This window comes from Pseudopodoces humilis, chromosome 5 (genome assembly GCF_049639895.1).
Source record: "Pseudopodoces humilis isolate 2021_Gansu_Grassland_sample_001 chromosome 5, ASM4963989v1, whole genome shotgun sequence".
Lineage (NCBI taxonomy): Eukaryota > Metazoa > Chordata > Aves > Passeriformes > Paridae > Pseudopodoces > Pseudopodoces humilis.
Genome location: NC_142204.1, coordinates 36653295 through 36674059, shown reverse-complemented (window position 1 = coordinate 36674059; position 20765 = coordinate 36653295).

Below are 20765 nucleotides of genomic sequence, written 5' to 3'. Positions count from 1 at the left end.
CTAGTACAACACTAGCACAACACTGAAGTAAAAAGCACATTAAATTAGACAAAAGAACCCAAAAGTTTTCTGGACTACCACCCTGACCCAGTCCTGGCCTTCCCACTCACTGCATAGATGTTTCTATGACTAAAAGTCCCCTACAATGACCTCCCTGAGGCCAGGGTTAGTGAAGAAGAGGCTTTGCCTGAACACCCCGTGCTGGTCTGGACACATCAAGGCACCTGAGGTCCAACCCAGAGCTCAGATTTCTCATGGGATCATAGAATGATTTGGGTTGGAAGGGATTTTAAAGAACATATGGTTCCACTTCCCCTGCCAAGGGCAGGGACACCTTCTACCAAGTGGCTCAAAGTCCTGTTCAGCCTAACCTTGGACCCTTCCAGGGATGGGCCATTCACAACTTCTCTGGGCAATCTCTTCCACTCTCACAGCAAAGGATTTCTTCCTTGTATCCACTCTAAACCACCCTCCTTCAGTTTGAAGCCATTCTCCCTTGTTCTATCATGACCTGGCCAAAAGTCCTTCTCCAGCTCTCTTGTAAGGGCCCTTTAAGTACTGCAAGGTGTAATTAGGTGCTCCAGAAACCTTCTGTTCTCCAGGCTGAACAACCCCAGTTCTTTCAGCCTGTCTTCATAGGAGAGGTACTTCATCCCTCTGATCTTCCTTGTGGCCTTCCTCATGACTTGTTCCATCAGTTCCATGTCCTTATGTTGAGGGCCCCAGAGCTGGGCACACTGCTCCAGCTGAGGTCTCACCAGAGCAGAGGGGGATGATCACCTCCCCCAGCCTGCTGACCACACTCCACAAGGACACAGCTGGCTTTCTCAGATTTAAGTGCACATTGCTGTGTCATGTCAAGCTCCTCATCCACACCCCCAATTCCTTCTCCTCAGAGCTACTCTCAATCAATTCTTCCCCCAATTTGCATTTGTGGTTTGGATTTCCCCAACCCTTGTGCAGAACCTGATGGGATTTGTGCTTCCAAATATGATGGCAGCTGTGTTTACAGCAATGTCACAGTCAGAGAGGTTTGGGAGCTAGGGTCACTGTGCCTGATGGTTGGGCAGCCTCACACTTCTTCTTTTACTAAAAGATGTCCTAGATGTGTGGTCATGGGCAGATTTTGGGAAAATTTCATACATATATCAAAATAAACTTGCACTCAAAGGTCAACAGGAAGAGAAAACACATTATCAAGCATATTAGAGCTTGCAGCAATCTGCAGATCTGTTCAAACATGGTCTGAAACAGGCTCTAGACATTAAGAAAACAACTTCACAACAGCCCTTTGTCTAAATTTCAGCACAGAACAAGTTATCAGAGCCCGTATGCCTTTGGCATGGATTTATTTTCTTCTTTACTCAACAATTTTCACTCTGCTCAGCGTACTTACCCAACCAGCTGCAAACCTCCCCAGAGTTGCAAACGTAGTGATGAGTCAGTCAAACTCAGTCTCTAGCTCTTTCCCTAAAAATCTGGCATGCCTACTGATGTTACAGCATCAAATCACTTTTTGCTCCCTTTCTTTGGTTTCCTTTAGTCCATTTAGCTCTGATTTACTTTCAGAAATTATTTCTCATAAATGTTTTGCAATGGTGGAAACGATGGGAAAGGACGATAGCAGGAGTCCAAGGAAGAAAAACAAATGGGAAAGCCCAACTCTGCCCTGTGCTCAGCTCCAACACTGGGAGAAGGCTGACAAGGGCTGTGACCTGCAGGCAGCCACAGCTGCCGGTGCCAGTCCCGGCACGGCCTCTGAGCTGCCCTCCCAGCAGCTGCCCAGCTGCCACAGCTTAGAGAGCTGCACTTCCCCAGCAGTGATCCCTCAGCAGTGGAAAGACAGATCCATCCCCCTGCCCACGTGCCACAGGCAGGGTGGGCAGCTGGGGCAGGCTCTGGCAATCCTCTCAGCTCCTGCGTTGTGGTCCAGGCCCCCCATGGTGGGTCACCCTGCTCCTCCTGCCAGCAGAGCTGGGAAGCAAGCCAAACATCCCAGTTTGCCATGGAAATCAGTAGAACAGGGAGGGCAGGACCTGCACCAGGTTTCTCTTTACACATATAACTACTGCAGACAAAAGTATAACCTGCTCTAAATTGATGTCCAGCAACATTGTCTTGAGCAATGTCCTCTGTGCTGGAGGAGGAGACACAGGCACACGTGTCATGAATATGTCAGAATAAACCTGTCAACAGGATGATAAAACTTCTCATCAAGAGAGAAGATGCTAGCTGGTATAATTATACTATTAATACTATAATGTACTATTTGCCACATGGCTTCCATTAACATGCATTCAAGAACAGCTTCACGTATCTACTTTACCATCATGAGATCTTAAAGAGAAGACTCTTGATCCCCCAGTGTGCCTGTGCAGTGAACAAGCATACTGGATCTTGAGGCCATCTGCATATTTAGCTGAAGGTGGTCTGACAGAGGGGGAGAGGGGACAGGGAGGGACAGCCAGCCAAGGACCAGCACCCAACCCTCTATCCAGACGTTCTGAGGGGTCCTCAAGGCATCTCCCCGCAGATTTCTGTCCTTCTAATGGCCTGAGAAGAGTTTGGATGTGAGGTTTCAGCTGAACAATTGAAAGTCCAGTTAGGCCAAACACAAAACATCTGCAGTTCTCAGAAAGCATCTATGGTCCAAAGCTTTCTGCACGGTAACTACAACCCTTTAGGGAAGAAAAGCTTTCAGTAGAGGTACACACTCTTACTGGTGTTAAGCTTCCGAAAGTTAGACTCACAATTCTTACAGTCACAGATGTGACTCACAAACAATTCTCATTTTCTGTTTTCCATTCAGACTGAGCCTGTGAACTCCAGCACATGATTTTGAGGAAGGAGAGTTGTGCACTGCTCATTCACAACCTGCCCCAGCCATGGTGCCCATAATGTCACAGTACTGCACATATTCAGCAGGGCCACTCTTGCCATATGAGACATTAAACCATGTGTTTAACATTTCTAAGTCACTTTGTCCTCATCTGCACTATAATTTGGTTGTACATCATAAATGTGAAATGAGTTTCATTTCATGTCCCTACACCTTTGGTTTATTGCATTTACATAAATCTGTCAAACATTTATGAGGATTTTTATATCTTTATGAAATTAATTTCTTCAACCACCAAGGAGATGATATTTCTGAGGTAATACTGCTATTTCCCAAAACCTATTTTCTGGTGTCTTTGGCCTCACTGAAGTGGCACATTTTTCATTAAACTTAGCAGTACATGAAGTCGTTAAGGTGACAGTAGTTTGCTATTATAGCTGTTGTAGCAGTGCTAGTAGTGACTTCACCCTTGGGTCATCTGAGGCAATTATTAAGTAAAGTGTCAAGAGATACTGAATGACTTAGAAAACTTAGAATTGCCTTGCTCTAAGTATGTCTTCTACTCAGAGAGCACAGAAAGCTGACCTTCATAGCTCAATTCACCTGGAAAAAGAGAGAGCTACAGAACACAACAGCCATCACAGCCAAAGATACTAAGGCATTCTGTCTTTCCCCTCCAGTATTCACCATGAACTGAATCTTTTTTTACTCCCAGCAACACGTTTTCATTCTGATTTTCATCTATCCTAGTGATTAAAGTTGCCTGCTAACCCTGAGGACTCTGCTGATCTCCCTGAGTGTCACAACCTGTCATCAGAGTCACAGTTGCTCTCGTGCAGCAGAGGAAGACTGGATGCAGAAACAACAAATAACCTAGGGGAGCATGGAGCAGCCTGCTAACAATATAAAGTCTGTCTGTTTCCTTCCCTGTACAGCATTTAAAATTATTGGATGAATGAAAACTTTTTTAAGAGATATGAGTCTTATCTTTGAACCAGTGAGCTGTGGATCTGGGCATTTTTCAGACAGAAGTCCAAAATCACTTTGCAAGTGAGAGAAGAAAAATTTTAAATTCACTGCACAAAGTCTCTGAGGAAGCCTGGAACAAAACAGAGCTACTGATATCTCTTCATACTGTCTGAACTGGCCACATAAATTACAGACTAAGCTGTCTAGCAACATGCCTCGAGGTGATCATTTCACCTTGGCTTAAAAGGATACTATTTTTTATCATATTGGAAAAAAATAACATTTTGCAACCACTTTATACAAGTTGGACAAGTACAACAAACACAGAGCAACCCAACAACATAAACAACCCTGTAAAATTTATATAACATAAGCCTGTAGTTTTGTTATAATGAACTTTTTAAAATTATTGCAGTCAATATAAGCTAAGATTGTCAAAGTCCAATCTTAAAACTTACAGGGGTTCATTGCAGAGTGGTTTTATACCAGCATTCCTGACTCATATACTATTTATTATATTTTGAGACTGTTTAGGAACTCCATTTTTGAATATCACTTAGAAGCTAAGAAGTCCCATGCACTTCACTGTGACAAGCACAAAAGACAGCTGAGACTGTAAACTCTGGCAGGCAGGAATTGTGCATGCTGTACAATAAGTAAATGACTTTAGGGAAGATCTTGTAATTCATCAGTTTAGTCAGGGCTGATGGCAGGCTTCTGTATTCTTTCATACATGAAAAAAAACCAACAAAACAAATTCTTATCAGTCTGTAACAGTAATTGTGGAAATCTTTTATTCTGGAAGACAAGGGAGTGGTACTACTTCCAACAGAAATTCAGTGGAAAATTGCAGCCAAATGGTTCGGCCATTTCCAAATCCTGCTCTCCTCTTGCCTGCTTGTGTTAGCACTTCCAGAAATGGTTTGTTTGAACAGCTGCAGTGTCTCCATGCTGTGCTGCAGGGACTTGAAATGTGACTGGTGATAGAGGGGGGAGGTGATACCCTTAGTTTTCTAGGGCTATTGTTGTGAAAACTCATTCAGGTTTGGCCATATTATGAACCCTGCAGGTGATTTAAGTGTGTGTGAGGGGAAGAATAGGGAAAATGTGCCACAGTGCTGCTCGGTATTATTACACCTGTGCCAGCTCAATCACCCAGTTCCTGTCCACTCTGACCTGAACAGGGCAATTGCTGGCACTGCAGCCACTGCTGGCCTTGCTGTGGCTGGGCTGTGGGAGCTGCACATAGGCAGGGAACTGGATCTGGGAGAAGAGGGGCTGCTGAGGGAAACAGCTGTCTGAGTGCAAAACATCTGGAGGGAAAAGAAAAAGGAGAAAAGGAGAAAAGGAGAAAAGGAGAAAAGGAGAAAAGGAGAAAAGGAGAAAAGGAGAAAAGGAGAAAAGGAGAAAAGGAGAAAAGGAGAAAAGGAGAAAAGGAGAAAAGGAGAAAAGGAGAAAAGGAGAAAAGGAGAAAAGGAGAAAAGGAGAAAAGGAGAAAAGGAGAAGGAAAAGGAGAAGGAAAAGGAGAAGGAAAAGGAGAAGGAGAAGGAGAAGGAGAAGGAGAAGGAGAAGGAGAAGGAGAAGGAGAAGGAGAAGGAGAAGGAGAAGGAGAAGGAGAAGGAGAAGGAGAAGGAGAAGGAGAAGGAGAAGGAAAAGGAAAAGGAAAAGGAAAAGGAAAAGGAAAAGGAAAAGGAAAAGGAAAAGGAAAAGGAAAAGGAAAAGGAAAAGGAAAAGGAAAAGGAAAAGGAAAAGGAAAAGGAAAAGGAAAAGGAAAAGGAAAAGGAAAAGGAAAAGGAAAAGGAAACATATCTCCCCTATTGGCTGGCATCTACATGGCCAGAGAGAAGAAAGGCAAGGGAAAGAGACATCTTGCCAGATGACCCAGGTTAGTAAAAATAAATATCTGTGGTTACCTGCCATGACTGGCAGTGCAGTGAAAGAGTGTCTGAGAAGATGTGCACCCAAAGATGTGCATCCAGCCACGGCAACTTGCTCCAGAGCTCACACAAAAGTGGGCACAGTGAGTCCTGTGGGGAGAGTCAAATACAACCTTCCTCATGTCCATTCCCTGGGGAAAATGTGCAGGGAGTCTTAAAGACAGCTGGTGTCACCTCCTGCACCATGCAGGTGTCACCTCATGCACAAGTCAACAGCACTGACTGCACCTTTGTTCCTTTCCACCCCCACCTGGTGCTCCTTTGGGGCTCAGGAGGCCACGTGCTGGTGCCACAGGGAGCTGCAGTGCCACAAAGCTTTGTGGCCATGGTGAGTCACGCTTCTGCATTTCGCTCTACACAGTCAAAGACTTGGGTTTCATGTTTATATCTTTGACCAGAAACCAGACACAGCAGTCACAGCTCAGGAATGACTGTCCTCCAAGGGTCTGGTGACATACCTGCTGTGACTAATGTAGGAGCATGCTCTTCCTGGAAGAAAAAAGAAGAGCCTGGAAGGGGCTGCGTGTCCCACAGGGCAAAGCAGATTTTCCCCAGTCTCTTCTGCTCTCCTCAAGTGCCAAGGTGCTGGGGGTCACTCCAGATGGCTCCATGTACAGGAGTAGGTCACAGAAGTGTAGATGTCTAGGGCTTCTCCAGGGTGCTGCCAGGTGATGGAGCCAAATGTGGTACCTGACAGTGATACAGGTATTGTGGGGAAGACCTGGGCTCTTCCAGAGGGCAGCCAAAGAAGCAGACACACAAATGCGCGTAGCATACAAGTGAGCCTGTGGATTTCACTTAAGCTGGTTTTTGTTTTAGCCATAATTTTACAGCCAGCAAAAGTTTGTTTTAAAATATTAGAGAATATTCAAAACTTGTGAAGATGAGGATTATTAACACAGTTGTCACTGCACATGTAAAATAGATCTTTCAGCTCCTCGCTTTATAAAAATGTTGGTTGTTTTTTCTCCTGTAAGTTTTCTCAGTTGCTTCTTCCCCCAAAGCTCTTGCCCTCACTGCCTCACAGTTTGTCTGTGCTGTGCTTCAGGCTATTTGATCCCATGCATGCACAGCTCTATGTGTACACATCTATATATGCTATTTATACATCTATATATAGCACACAGCTATATGTATACATATCTATAGATAGAGGAGTCAAGGACACAAATTTTTGCCTCTAACAGAGCTGACAATGTTCATGATGATCCCTGTGCTGCCTGATCCCTGTTTGGACATCTTGTATGTCCTTTGCATAATCTGGGTTGACATCATGACTGTTCCCTTCAGCTGGATCAGGCACCAGACACAGTGCTACAGGTTGTACTATTTAATCAGAAGCATCAGATTTTTGTATGACTTCCCTTCCCTTCCCTTCCCTTCCCTTCCCTTCCCGCACCTTCCCGCACCTTCCCTTCCCTTCCCTTCCCTTCCCTTCCCTTCCCTTCCCTTCCCGCACCTTCCCGCACCTTCCCGCACCTTCCCTTCCCGCACCTTCCCTTCCCGCACCTTCCCTTCCCGCACCTTCCCTTCCCTTCCCTTCCCTTCCCTTCCCTTCCCTTCCCTTCCCTTCCCTTCCCTTCCCTTCCCTTCCCTTCCCTTCCCTTCCCTTCCCTTCCCTTCCCTTCCCTTCCCTTCCCTTCCCTTCCCTTCCCTTCCCTTCCCTTCCCTTCCCTTCCCTTCCCTTCCCGCCCCTTCCCGCCCCTTCCCGCCCCTTCCCTTCCCTTCCCTCTACAAAAACATTGACTACACAAAAGACCTCAGATATCAGAAAGCAGTTGCAGTTATTATTTTTATAAGATCTCATGAATTTGAGAACACCTAATTCATCATATTTCAATGTTTTCCGATGAGCAGATCTAAGAAGTGTGTTTTTTTATTGGCAATCCTCTGTTTAAAGAACCTTATTTACTATCTATCAATTGCCTAGTAATTTCTTCTGCATTCCTCATTAGTGACAATAAATGCCCATTATGCTGCCTCTTTGGGTAGACTGGTTTAACTCATTTCTTGGGACCATTACTTGGTAACCACTTGTCCAGCTTTGTATATTTTTTAATTCAAGCTTCATTATTGGTACGGTCAGAAATGAGTAATCTTTAAATGTGTTAATTAATTTAAGATACACTTTGCCACCATTTACTTCACACAGGTCTTCTGCATTCTGCATTCTGCACACAGATTTCCTGCCTTTACCAATTTTCTGTGCATATTTTAAATGGAGCTAGATAGTCTCTTCTGTGGACATCATGTCTTTTGTTTTTAAAATGTGCCCATTGTTTCAAAGAGCAATCACATATAAGACCAAGACTTATTCTGGTGGATAGATCGTAGTCCATCTCCTACTTTTGAGATTAATCCAGCTAATTTATTGCTTCTTGTTTACAGTCCAAAAGAGAAAAAGATCTTTTCCCATCAATCTTCTTGGCAGTCTCTGAAATGCACTACTTATTGCTCTCAAATGTCTGGTTAAATAATATTCAGTCACCTCTGCAGCAATTTCAAATGGAGAATATCTCTGAGGACATTTAGTAGTTGGCAATGCCTTTTCATTGTATGGGATGCCATAAATGACAAATGACAAGTGAAGACACCTTTAAGGTTCATAATTTCTTTAGATGAGTTTGCCTGACACCTGTTTAAATTGAACACCAGCAGTTGCAGAGTGAATACCAATTTTTTGCTGCAAGCCTTCACATGGATTTTACAGGGAGATTGTTTTGATTGCACAATTAAAAAATTCCAGAATAAAAAGCAAATTAATGTTGTGCATAAACTGTGAACAATCATCGCATGAAACCAGCCTTAAATGCTCTGCAAATATGCAACCAGAGTGAAGGAGGCACAGAAAAAGCAGCCTTGGGGGATTTCAGTGTACACAGGGACAGCGGGTCTTGCTGCACCACACCGATGACCAGTGAGGGATTTCAGGTCAGAGCCACTCTGACCTCATCTGCTCACAAACAAGCTGGTTCCCCTCTCAGATTAAGAGGTCTCTAATGACAGCACCCTAATTAACTCTAGTTCATTAGTGTGCAGCAGAAGCCATGGTTTGGTTACTGGGCAGATGTTCCTTCCCAGGCCCAGCTGTGCTTTTCCCAACCTGGCCCATATGGTCACTGCTGACCTCTGGCTCAAGGTCATCATTAATTTGGTATTGCCAGTGCAAGGGCTTCTAACCCAATTCAATCAAAACAAGACAGGGATCAGCAACCTAAACTGTGCACTTGAAGAATTTTTGAAATTAGCAAGGTAATTATAATTCAAAATATACTTTACAGCCATAAACCTGACCGAATTTTTTGGGACTCCAGACTCCATACAAGGCCACAAAGAACCACACTCTTAAAACAGGCTTCCTCACAAAAGTCAAGGTCGTCTGACAAATTGCTATCATGATTGAATTGGGTCTGATATCTCAGATATTTATTCTAATTTTAGACACCACTCACATTGCTCAGATGGACACGTACTTTTAGAGAATTCTGTTATTCAACAGCCCATCTCATGTTCAGTGTCCTCAATAGCAACACTGCCTGAGGGTTGTGCATGTGAGCATAATTTGGCCTCCAAAACCCTCGTTGGTAAGAACAAGTATGAAAAGGAGAAAAAAAGCAGAAGAAGAGGCTGGATTTTCAGAGTGGACTTAAAAAAACTCTTGCTTCTTCAACTGTCATGAGTTAGCAGAACATTAGAAATAACCAAATCCATCCACACTGCCCCCATTCTGTCCCTTGTAATCAGCGCAATTAATTAAAACCTTTTCTAAAGCTGTGCAGCTGGGTGAGTGTTTACTGATTGACTGTGCAGAGTGTACAACAGGACAGATAAATCTTTCTGCCAGATATAGAGCTCCTGCCTGAGGTAGAAGGTCCCTTCCTGAAGAATAATGGGCTTAAAGGTGTGAAATAAAGCCCTCAGATCTAGCGGTATCTGTCACATCTGTGGTCAATGCCATCCTTCAGAGCTCTACTGGTTCCCAGTCTTCAGGTTTACTTGTGTTGCTTTTGTAACCAAAACAGATTAAAGAGGTGGTCTGTCTGTTTCAAGTATTTTCTGTTTTCAAATTCCTGGAAGGTAAAATATGTGTCCCTGCTAAGATAACCCTTTCTCTACTCATTTACCCTTACGTGGCCTTGTTCAAACTAAATTCACATGCTAAGGGGTTTCCTTCAAGAAGCTTCTGATCTCCGTAGTTCCAGTGAGAGCAGAAAATTTCTCCCTGCAAATATGTTCCAGAGCTGTCTCTCAGGAGCCAAGATCCAACAAAAATGAGCTGCCAGCTGCATGAAAGTTTTACATGTGTAGCAAGAAGAGTAATGGAATGAGAGCAACAGTTTATTTGTAGAAGCAAGCAGTCTAAATAAATGAAGCAACTGATAATTGTTTAGATACTCAGAGGTTTTGTAAACGTTTCATTAAATTGATGGGATCAAATGCAAATTTTTGCAACACAGAAATTGATGTGGCTAGGCCCTTTAGCATATCTCTCTTCGGCATTTTTTTCCAAGCTAGTAAAGGCACTGAAACTTCTGAGTCTGAATTACAGGTCTATGACCTTTGTGAACTTCAGTTTTGAAATTCAGGGAGCACAGACAATCTCACAGCTATGCCTAGACATTTTATGGGTTTGTAAAACTTCTGCCATGTACAACTGCAATCATTTATTGTCCTTCAGTGCTCTTCAGGAGAGCCTAACCTAAAGGAAACATGTTAAGTGCCTGCTCAGAAGTAGGAATATCTAGATCCAAAGAGAACCAAAGCTAAGGGCTGGAGACTCACAGCCTTTGACTCGTCCTACATTAAATTGTCTGGTGACCCCAAATGCAACACCTGTCACCATCCTTCAGGGGAAGGTCAGATCTGATGAAGTAACATCTTCTACAGCAATTCAAAGCCCATGTAAGGTCAGACAGTGCCTTTCCATCTCCACTTTTCTCAGATGAAATCTTTTGAGGTGATTTTCTTAAGTCCTCTGCCCACAATGTTGGCAAAAGTTGGACTATATTGCTGGCACTGAGCAGCCAGCAGAAAACTCTGAATAATTCTCTTTAGGAAAGAAAATTGATCCTGAGTAGAGCTATTTGGTTTATCCAGCATGGTTGGGGGAAAAAAAGAGAAAAATGCATCCTCTAATCATCTGTCTGGAGTTGCTAGCACAAGCTCAGCTGGTTCAGGCCAGTAATGGGAGTTTCTGGGAAAATAAAGCCAATCCTCAGGAAAGGGTCTCTGTGCTCTTCTGCCTCTGCCTTGGTTAGATTCACATCTTGTGCCCTTGCTACTGGTGCACAGGTCAGAAGTGGAGCAAGTGCCGGCTGGGTATGTCCCAATATGTGTATAGCCTTTGTTTCCTTTTTGTTTGGCTTTCAGCTGGGAACTAAACAGTCCCCAGAGCTAATGGGGTACAAATTCCTCTGCTCTAAATCCAGAGAAAGGAGCTAGATAATCAAGACCTCACTATCATCTTCATATTCAACCTGCAGTTCCAACTTTGTGCTCTTACGATCACCTGGGGTCTGAATTCTGTTTATTAGAAAGCCATGGACAGCATGAAGACTCTCTTATGGAGACTGTACTTTCTGATGAAATGTGGAATCACAGGAATATAAAAAGATGTTTTATTTTAAGATACTGCAAACAGTAAGCTAGATTACAGGGGGAAAAAATCATGAAACAAATCTGAAAGGGCACCTTTCCCCTAATCTGTTCAATTTAATTGCCTTGTTTTTAAGTCAGTGAGCTCAGAGCAACATTTTTCCAGAAAGACCAGTCTGCCAATACTGACCAGCTAACACCCCAGAAGGTTCCTCTTTTGGTCACATGACAAAACAAATGCCATCATTACAATAAAGCTTCCCTGTAAGTCAGGGATGTGTAGAAGTGCACTGACTGCACATTGCAATAGAATGTAAGAAAAGCAGGTGTAGAGGTGACACGTGTGTCACTGCCAAATGCTGAAGACAAGGCGGAAAGGGTGGCAGGGTGTGTTTGTTGTTCTTCTCTGGATGGATAAAATGAAGATGATAAAGGTCAAAAGAGGATTCTGAGACTGTAAGAGTCATGCCTCTGTTAAGCAATGCTACCCAATGTCTAGTTACTGAAATATGAGAAGAACAAAGCACAATATCAAAATGCCCAGCCTTCTGTATCAACCTCGTTAATCTAAAACCAAGCAAAGAAAACTGTTGTGAGAAACAACTGAGGTAATATGAGAGGCTCATCATTTGTATAAAGATGCACCTACAAAGTGGAATGAGGAAATTACTAACACTTGCTTGATCCGTTCACTACTAAGAGACACCCGTAGTGAAAATCAGCAAGGACAGCACAGGGGATGGAGGAGTTCTATCATTACTCAGTATTGGGTAATTAATCCTTAATGTCAAATAAAGTGGTGAGGGGAGCTCAAGAGTCCACCTCTGCACCTGGTAAAGGCTGTACCAGCCTCTCTACCAACCAGACAAAAAACTGTATTCTAAACACATGTTAAAATAACCATTTTCATCCTCTTTATGGACACGGCCAACAAATTCCTAGAAGTTATAAAATAAATGTGATGCCTCCAAAGCAATACTTCTGTAGATCTGTTAGCTCTGTAGTACACACAACACAAAACATAGGAAATTAGACTTTTAACACGATTTCTATTAGCTGACAAATAAGAATCTTTGGCTTTCAAAGCTTTGGCAGGGAGCCATTTAAGAATTATAGGCTGAGCTTTGAAAGAAAATCTGTTTTGAAATCCCATCTTTATTAGTTGAGTTAGCATTATTACTATTCAATTATAGTTCAAATGTGCAGCTTTCATAATGCAAAATGCCACTTCAAACTCTTTTGACAGGATTAGATGCAATGTCACTTTCTCTATTCAGGTCAGTTCTTCAAGATCCCACCATGCCCCAAATCCCCCTGTAACCTACTGACAATGCAAACTGGAGGGGATGAGACCTCTAAGAACAGCACAAAGGATCAGAGAAGCCTTCCTTCCAATTAACAGTGGCAATCATTAATAACAGTCAAAAATTCCATTTCTGCTGGGTTGTTGCTTGGAGAAAGACAGGGCAACAGGACAGACTCACCCTTTTACAAGAATAAAAAAGAATAACAGTTAGGAAAGAGTAATCCCTGATAAAAAATGCTGAGGAGGAGAAGAGGGGGGAAGAGAATTGAGAAGGCATCCTCTGTTTCAGTAATACTGCCTTGTTGATCTTCCCTCCCTCCACCATGTGGTTTCTATTTTCTTGTATTAATCCATGCTTCCCCTCCCTACATTTTTTTATGTGGTTGCCAGTTTGAGGTCAACGAGTACTAAGAATGGACCGAAAAGAATTTCCAGGATGTTTTTTAAGACTATTAATAACTGCAGCAGCAATTCAAGCAAAGAGCACTTCGTGTTCATTGTACTCCAGGGCACAAAACCATCACTTGAGGAGGCTGATTCAGAGCTTCCTCACATTACAAGTTGTACAGAGAGTCAGGTACAGTGTAGGGTGTTGGAGGTAAGATGTCACTTCCAGTGGGACACTGAAAAATAAGGAGCCAATACTGTACATATCAATGGGGACATTTTCCAAAGATGACAAAACTCCAGAGACAGGTGTCATGGGGGATTTTAAGTGTTGCCATTTACAGTACTGCACTTCCTAATTTCCCACCTCCCCAGACATCCTCAAAGCCCTATGATATGAGGTATTTTCAGCAACTTGCAGCAGGATTGAAGACAAGTGAGATCTGCAGAAGAGAGCCAAGCCAGCAGACTGCCAGCAGGAAGAGGAGGCACATCTGGAAACCTGTGATTAAGTTTCCTCAGTACTGAGTCATGAAAGCCTGAGCAGCATCCCTCACCACAGTGATGCAGGGGCACTCATCTGGGCCTTGAAGGAGAAAGGCTCTGTGAAACCCACAAGGCAGTGAGTAAAGAAAAAAGGTCAGACCTGCCATGTTCAGGACAACACACCTCGAAATTACACCAAAGCCTTCCACAGGACAGATTGCCAACCAGATGATGGTCAAGCAGGGCAGAATTCTGTGGCTTCTCATGCCCCATTACACTGCTTTAACAGATATAATGGGAAATTTGCAAAGACACAGTCTCACTCCTAGCTATTTTCTGTGTGATAATATGGCAGATATGCTATGAGAAGGCCTCAGATTAGAAAAAAAATTAGAAAAAATATAAGGCCTGGAACATGAGAGAGGCCATGGAGATGATCTGAGAAGCCCTTAGAGGCCCAGGCATGAGGCAGCCTGAAGACACCAGGTGTGGCTGCTCACACACAAACAGATGTCTCCATTTATGTGTAATCCTTTCTTCTTCCAAGGGATTTAAACATCTGACCTTGAAACATTTAAAACAGGGCCCAAAGCCTATTTTAAAGCTGACTTTTATAAATTGGAATATTATGTTTATTAAAAAAGAAGAGACTAAAACTTGCACAAGAGGAAAAGAAGCACTATGTGAAATTTCAGAGTAATGTACGAGGGCATAAATCACATGTCTGAAGGGGAATATCAGGGAATTAAGTGATGAGTTCAAACCAAGAGGAATGTGTGCTATATTCTAGTCCTCCTACACACAGCAGCTTTTGGGCACACAGGGCTTTCCACCATCCTAAGAAATTATGCAAATTATTTATTTTTTTTCCCCAATGCTTTGCCTTGTGTTTTCCTTATTGATTTTGTATTTCAGAGGATAAATGAAAAAAAGCAAAGGGATATTAATTTTCTTTCTTGCCTTCCCTGAAAATGACACAGTCAAGCAGGAGGAAGATTACAGACATTTATGGATTTTTTGTTTGAGATGCAGTGTTAGGTCTGATATTTATATTAGCAGTAACACACCTGATCTGAGTCTCAGAGGTTTCCAATACTCATTCACAAAGGTAACCAGAGACAAGGAGTGACCCAAACCTGCAGCTGACACAGCTAGACCTGAAGGGCCATGAACTGGGGCTCCCCACAGAAAGAAGACCAAAATTCCAAGAAATAATGTGTCTGAAGATACAATTGAATTGTTCCTTCTCTGAAGTACCTGCAGCCTTTACTTTTTTTCCACTTTTTCTGCCACCTATGGCTCTGAAGAAGGCTTGTATACATGTCACTAATTCATCCCAACTAAGAGCCTGATCCAAGCAAAGAGAAACAATAGAGAAATTTGTCTGGTTGATTGCTGTAGAAATAGAAGATGGAATCATAGAATCATTTAGGTTGGAAGAGACCTCTAAGGTCATCAAGTCTGACTGTTAACTCAGCACAGCCAAGGACATCCCTAAAGCTCTAAAGTTCCCAAGAGCCACATCTACATGTCTTTTAAATATCTCCAGGCAAGGGGACTCCACCGCTTTCCTGGGCAGCCTCTTCCAGCACTTGACAATCATTTGGTGAAGAAAATTTTCTCAATATCCAATCTAAACCTCCCCTGGTTACAACATGAGGCCATTTCCTCCTCACATCCCTGGTTACCTTGGAGAAGACACTGATCCCCACCTGGCTACAACCTCTTTCAGCTAGTTGAGAGCATGGTAAGGTCTCCCCCTGATCCTCCTTTTGTCCCTCAGGTGCTCCTCATAGGAGCTGGAGCTGTCTCTAGCCATACCACACCATAGCCAATGCCTTGGGGAGGTACTTATGCTTTTTATGTTGAACATTGCAGTTACATTTCCTGCCCATTACCTCAATGACTCACATTTACGAGACTCTGCCAATCTTAAGAGTAACTTCGATGTTGAGTGCTAAATACATACAATCAGCAAACCTGGTTTACTCCTTTACCCACTCTCTCCAGCACCAGGATGCCTGGGGCAGAGCACAGGGAGCAGCTGAGCTGAGGCAGAGCTCACACATCCCAGCAGAACAGGGGTAGACGCTGCACTGCGCTGGGATGTGGATTTCAGTTGCCGGGCTTTCCTCCAGGCTTATTTATTGCCTTGGGCAAGTTATTTAACCAGTGTCCTGAGGGCCCAAATTAAAAGCAAAGCAGTGGTAATCCTTTTCAGCAGCTGTGCTTCTTGGGCTTTTCTAAACATCCCTGAGGCCAGGGACTTTTTCTCACTAGAGCTTGTTCCAGCCATGATGTAAATGTGGAGCTGAATGCCTGTGTGGTTCTTCTCTAATGTGCTGGGCAACACAGCTCCTCCCACGCAGAGGAGTGTCCATTCCCCTCTCCTGGTTAACTCTCCTTTATTTCCTTCTGTATCTATGCAATGACTACTCCAAAGTATTTGCATTTCAGCTAGTCCAACATTCCCAACATTATTTACTCGTGTCATTGGAAATCTAATGGCATTTTTTTTCTAGTGCACAGTCATGTTTTCATTAACTGTGATTAAATTCCAGCTAATGCCATTACATGATCCCTACCTTAACTAGCAATTGCAGAGGAGTTAATATTGCATTTTCACTTTCTGCCTTTAAAAATGGGACAACTGTATTGTTTCAAATTGCTCTGTGTATAGCACATTCCCTTCATATTTTCAGAAAATCTGGAAAAGCTTGTGAGATATGATAAAGGTCAACAGAAATCTATTCTCCACTGGATATCCCTAGAACAGTGTCTGCATTGAAATCTTTGTGCTGAAGCTTTGGGCACTGGTGTGTACATGAGTGTGACTGTTCAGAGGAAGGGTGGCAAGAGTCATCATGTTTTGGGAGGAGGAAAGGGACAAAGGGGCACTGGTATTGTTGAAAGTGAGTTTGAAATAGATTTTATATCCTCTGAGCTAAGCCAGTAAGAGGAGTCTTGGGGGACGTGGCAAACACATTTTTCTCACCTCTAAAATACCAAACATTTTTGCAGTGCTGGTTGTAACCCTAAGTCTGAACACAGCCTGGAATTCTCAGAGCTGTAGAGAGAGCCCCACTCCACCTCCCCCTTAGCACAACGGGGCAACATCACACTCTCCTTGGAGGAAACCCCTACCCAGTGCCCCCCTCAGGCTGGATCTCTGCAAAAGCTCAGTCCCCAGATCCGCTTCCAGGAGGTGGAGTAGAATGAAGGTCTTTCTTTGGCAGTCTTGGGGAGCAGAAAGGCCCACGTGCATAGTTCTCCTCCAGCAGCCCTTTACACAGCCCTCCTGTCCCCACATGAGCCCAGATTAGACAGAGTGTGCAGGGAGTATGGGGTGTTGCCCTCTGTCCTGCCTCCAGTAAATCCTGGTGGTCACAAATAACTTTCTGTGGGAATTCACAAGAAGTGGAACAAGTTTTGGCCAAAGGCACCGCATTTTCAGATCAAAAGCATGCATTTACATCCTGAGCAGATTAGATTATGATTTGAGTGGATGTGGATCTGCAGTCAGGATGACATTTCCTGTTGATTTTTTCCAACACTTTTCAGGGCAGAAGTTGGATACCTGTGGTAGATGGGTTTCCTGAAGGTATGATATCATCTTTGCCATATAGATGATGAAGTTGAGATGCTTAACACCAGAGCCAGAATGATGCTTCATTTCTGTCATCCTTGATGGCTAATCACATCTGAGGCTTGTGGACTCTGATCAGTCAACGAGCTGGCCAGATTTACAGCTGCAATTAATTTTGGTTTAGGCAGGTGATGGCTCCTTCTGTTTCACTGACTTTTCATTCTCAGATTTTGGAAGACTACAATGGCTTTTTATGTTAATTGGACTCTGCTTCCTCAGGGCCTCACACAAACATTTAGCACAAAGCACAGACTGCTCTTTCCTCAGCCATCTGGCAAACTGAAATCAACAATTTTCTAAAAGTCAGACCTCTGAAAATAAAGTTAATGTGTTATAACCCCCTTATATATACACTGAACAATTCAACAGGCAAGTTGGACTTTGGAGAATGGGATGTAGGTAGGGCACACCATTCATCTTGCCCTTCAGCATCCCTAAACAATCAGACTACGGCGGCAAGATTATGGACATAAATCCACTCTCTCCTAGAAAGCCAATACCTCCTGCAGCCCAGCATCTGCTACACAAAAGATCAGGCATGGAAACTGTTTTTTTTAAATGGATCTATGCTGCCAAACAGAAATAGACAACCCCTATAAATAAATAAATATTTTTAAAAATAATATTTACTTAATGAATAAGTAAATATACTCATGCATGCACACACCTATGCCTGGGATGTGGATCATTTTTTGCTGTCATGTTACATCCTACTTTCCTTGGCAATAAAGCCTTTCTAACTAAAAGAATTTGTAAGGTCCATAGTCAACACCTTTATCAGACAGGGCAAGAGAGCCTGTCTTGGTGATATAACAGACTGCAGTTTGCTGGAAGACAGACTTGTGAGATGATTTCTTCTTCTGTGTGACACAGCTACCTGAGGAAAAAGAGAACATCATTTCAGCTTCCTGGAGCCACCCCCCATCATGCTGCTGCACAGTGACAGAGGAGGAGGAAGCCACCGCTGTGTTTAATGCCAGTGTCAGTCCAAGGGGTGAACAAAACCACTCTGCATTCAAGGCACCCACCTCAAAAGGATGGATAGGGTATGCACAAAATAAACCTGCACTGTACCCGTGTTTGTTCTTTTCATATTTACCTGCATAGCACAACCTAGTCCCTTGTAGTTCACCAGTGTCAGCTGTGAGTCTATCAGGAATTCAGCTTTTGCGGGACTTTTCCAAAGGGGAATACCCATATAAAACGTTTAATGGGACAGTCACAGTAGCACTGAATGATGAGGATTAACAAACTGCAACAGCAAGCGAATTGACATTTGGTAGAATTTCTGTCATCCTAGTCCAGTTTCTAAATGAAAGACCATATTCACATGGAGGATTGTTGCATAGAAAATATATGAAAATTCTATTTGATCCTCTTCCCAGTGAAGAATTTTTTTTTTGATTTGTTAAATTTAAAAAAAAAAAAAACATTTTTCAAAAAATTTTCCAAGCAAAACCTATCGCAAAATCAGTGTTTGATACTGTTTCTCACAATAAGTGGCACTTTTTCCCTTGCATTAATTCTGCCAGCAAAACCCCTAAACAGCTATATGCAGAGCAGCAAGTACCTCACTTTTACCCAGTCTGTGACACAATATCTTCATGTTTATCCCACAATTTGTGTGTGGTCATCCTAAAGGCTCATGAACAAACAACTAGAGACAGCAGTTTCTGCATTTCCAGCTTCCATTCCCCGCCATCTGAATGTGTCAAACTACCATAACATGCTGGCTGGAATACACAATCTCCAAAGTAAATCTGGAGGGTTAAATTCCCACTGAAGATGGAGAGTGTTTCAGTGTGCTGGGGACATACTGGTACCTCTCCATTATCACTGTACCCCTTATTTGGTAACAATAACACTGCTATTCAAAGGAAACAACACCCTCTTTGTCAACATGACTTTGCTATTAGAATGGTTTTCATAGCTTAAAAAATGCTGGGCAAAATTGATCTCAGAGGAGGATGTCATCACTGTCCAGCCAGCAAGGATAAATTATCATCAGCTTTCAAAAGCAGCAGTCTATCTTTCCAGTGCTGGGAGCCAAGCAGATGGATGCCTGGATGGACGGTGTGGGGGTAGCCATAGTAACCATCATCCTGTGAAGCTCCTGCTCACAATCTCTATCTATCACTGCTGGGGAATAAAGCCAAGGCTCACCGCCGGGGTGCCGATATCCGCTCAGACCTTCGCCTCCCAGCTCCAGCTGGGTTTTCCATTTCTCTGCAGCAATTTTCTAACCTTGCCTCGTGTGTCTTCACTTTATGGATTGTGAGTAAAATTCAGTCCCAGGGGAAGATGCCTCAAGCAAGTGGCTTCCCAGCTGCTGCAGCCCAAGTCATGGGTGGATGCTTAAAAAGGTGCCTTTTACCCTCTGCTGGGTGAAAGCAGGACACCCCTCAGCCTCCCCTGAGCCAGGCAAACAGCTCTCCTGAACCCACCTGGATGACCCATGAAGAGACATTTGGGTTACCCAGCTCCCAGGCTGGGTGTAGCCCATCAGTGCTCATCAAGAAACGCAGAGCTACAAGCAGCTTTGTGCTGTGCTGGCTCCTAAGGGAGTTGGCTGGAGGGTCTCTCGTGCAAATACCACCCTGGCTCATCAGAGGGAGCAACAGACCTGAAAGGAGAAGACTGCTCTGCCAGTGAACCGTGGTGTTATCCACTCTCATTTTCACTTAAGGTTTTATCATCATTTTCATCAAGGGCAGAAGTCTCTTCTCAGAGCAAAATGATACCTGAGTGATACCTGAGGCAACTCATCCAACTGCCCTGGATGCACTCAGAACATGCTTGCTGGAAAGCAAATGTAATCTTGTATTAAGCTGGAAGAGTAAAGCCTGCTCCTGTTTTGGAATCATGGAACAGTTGAAGCTGGAACTAGCCTCTGTAGACAGTCTAGTCCCACCCCTTCATCCTTTTCTATAGCCTGTACTTCATCACTGAAGGCAGTGTTGAAAGCCTTGCTAAAGTCAAGATAAACAATGTACTGCTCTCTGCTCATGCACAAAGCCAGCCAATGGCCTCTGACTGTAGAAGGCTACTGAGATGGTCAAGATGTGATTCTCACTCCATAAATCCGTGCTCACTGCTCCCAGTCACCCTCTCACCCTCCACACATTTAAAAGTAGTTCCCAGAGTGGTTTGCTGCATCACTGTCCCAGAGATCAAGGCGAGGCTGACTGGCTTGTAATTCCCTGCATCCACCTTCTTGTCCTTCTTGAAGAAAGCAGAACATCTGCATTTATTTTTTTTCCCAGTAGCCTCCCCCAACTGGTGTGACCCTCCAAAGACTATTAAGAGTGGCCTCACAGTGACAATGTCAGCTCTGGCTCCATCTGTCAGGTTCCATAGGCTTCTGTGTGTCCAGTTAGTTTAAATGTTCTCTGTCCTGCTCTTCCTCCACCAAGGTAAGTCTTTCCCATGGTTTCAGGAACCCTGAAGGCAAATCTTATCCACAAAATACAAGAGACTAAGTATATGAAGACCTGTGTGTCTGCAGCCTCCTACTGCAAACTTGCTTGAATCAATGTGTATTTCCTTTGTCTGAAGATATTCTGAAAACCAGAGCTAAGTCATAATCACAATAAGTGACTG